We start from the raw sequence: 2,498 nt of genomic DNA, 5'->3' as shown, positions 1-2,498 counted from the left end.
CACACGAAAAATACCAGCAAATATCAATGAAAAACCCTTTTCAGAAAACACTTCACTTCTAAAAACTTTCTTCTTTCTCTGCAAACCAGATTGCTACTAAGAGGTAATATTACTTAAACCAGATCTCTTTACTTTGTGTTGTTCTTATTATTATGCTTTATTGTTCTTATTGTTCATATTTAAAAGACGTAAATCCTGCTTGAGCCGAAGCAACCTGTGTAGTCTAAGTTTATATGTCAGGTAGGGGAAAAAGAGAAACCTGAGTCTGAATACTTAGATGTTGTTAAGGTTGTAGACGGAGGGTCATGGGATCCTTTGGTTAGTAGGTTAGGGAATAAGGTGAAAATAAAAAGAACAAATCTGATAATAAAACAATAAAAGTAAGAACAAACATAAACTAAAAAGATCTAGATAAGTAATAAAACTCTTAGTACAGCAACCTGTGATGCAAGAGAGAAGAAGAATCTTCAAACCAGAAGGTTTTTATAAAACTTAAACTTCTTAAAAAACTTATTTATCATCATGGATAAAAAACTTATTCAACAATACTTTGGAAGTACTAAAAACTTTTTAACTGAGAAGATACATCAGGAAACTGATGAAATCCATACTTTTATCAAGACCCAAATTCAAACATACTTTGACTACAACATCACTGTACCAAATCATAACTTAATTAAACAAGGATTAGACAAAACTTTCCCTACAGAAATCTCAAATACTATACTTTCAAAGTTAGAATTTCAAACCTTCCAAGAAACCTTATGTCTAGATTCAATTACAGAATCTACTGGTCAACTTTTTGAAAAACACGAACTAGAACTTAAACTCAAAGAATTATCCCACTTTGTAATTACTTCAAATCACATATCAGACTTCAGAGGTTTCCTTAGACCTTTTGAGGTAAACGCCACTTACCACCTTGGTAACAAACTCCAAATTTTCAACTTTCCCACTTATAATAATCATCATGAGACTGATGATTGGATAGGAGACACTGGAATTATTCCAGGACCAGAGACAGCAGGAGTGGAGTATGCCTTTAGTAAAGGTTTATAAAGTTTTTAGTCTGTCTCTGGTCCACTGGAATAATTCCAGTGTCTCCTATCCCAATCATCAGTCTCATGATGATTATTATAAGTGGGAAAGTTGAAAATTTGGAGTTTTACCAAGGTGGTAAGTGGCGTTTACCTCAAAAGGTCTAAGGAAACCTCTGAAGTCTGATATGTGATTTGAAGTAATTACAAAGTGGGATAATTCTTTGAGTTTAAGTTCTAGTTCGTGTTTTTCAAAAAGTTGACCAGTAGATTCTGTAATTGAATCTAGACATAAGGTTTCTTGGAAGGTTTGAAATTCTAACTTTGAAAGTATAGTATTTGAGATTTCTGTAGGGAAAGTTTTGTCTAATCCTTGTTTAATTAAGTTATGATTGGTACAGTGATGTTGTAGTCAAAGTATGTTTCTGAATTTGGTCTTGATAAAAAGTATGGATTTCATCAGTTTCCTGATGTATCTTCTCAGTTAAAAAGTTTTTAGTACTTCCAAAGTATTGTTGAATAAGTTTTTTATCCATAAGACCTTCTTAAGTTTTAAAAAACCTTCTGGTTGAAGATTCTTCTTCTCTCTTGCATCACAGGTTGCTGTACTAGCTGAACTACAACTAGAACACTTAAATTTAAGCTATTTGGAAGCAATCAAAGAACTTAAATCACAGCTGTATCACCATAGAAACTTTGCAAAAATATACAACTTTATCATAAAAGATTATGATGATTACACAGATGACTTTTATGAAGAACACTTCTTAGAATTCCACTACCATTCTTATATGGTAAAAAGGATAGAAAAAATATTTTCTATTATCACTTGTTAATGGAAGACTTAAACAACAAAATCCAATACTTAAAAACTTCTTTTGATAAAATAGAAGAAAGAATAAAAAACTTAACTTTACAAGTAAACACTATGATAGAAAAAATAGACTTAATACTTAAAGGAAAACAACCACAACAAACTCCAAAAGAGTTTGATAACTTAAACAAAACAATAGACCAACTTTCCCAGAAGTTTTCACAAATTAAAGTGTCAACAGAAACTAGGCAACTTACAAAAAAGAAACAAACAAACTTCTTAGTATATAATCTTAAAGATTATAAAGAAGAACTAAATAAGAAATGAGACCCTTTACTGGAACATCAAGAACTATTTCTGAAGAACCGAGTTCTTCCAGAACCACAACTTTAGACCAAACTACTAGTTCCACATGGGTAGGAAGACTTTTTAGACCTAATCAGAGTAGAAATACTCAGATTATAGAACAAATTGTTAATATTGACAGAGATACTGAGGTAATGTCAAATGACTTCATCAATACTTTGAGACCTTCTACTTTGTACAGAATTGGATTCATGCAGAATGACTCTAGTTTAATCAAAACTCATAGATCAGAAATGCTCGAAATTCCAGACGGAAGAGCAGAAACTTTTAGCTTAATGACT

The sequence above is a fragment of the Ipomoea triloba genome, chromosome 16, assembly GCF_003576645.1.
Source record: "Ipomoea triloba cultivar NCNSP0323 chromosome 16, ASM357664v1".
NCBI classification, from domain to species: domain Eukaryota; kingdom Viridiplantae; phylum Streptophyta; class Magnoliopsida; order Solanales; family Convolvulaceae; genus Ipomoea; species Ipomoea triloba.
The sequence above is the reverse complement of the archived record's forward strand: the minus strand, read 5'-3'. Positions refer to the sequence as shown.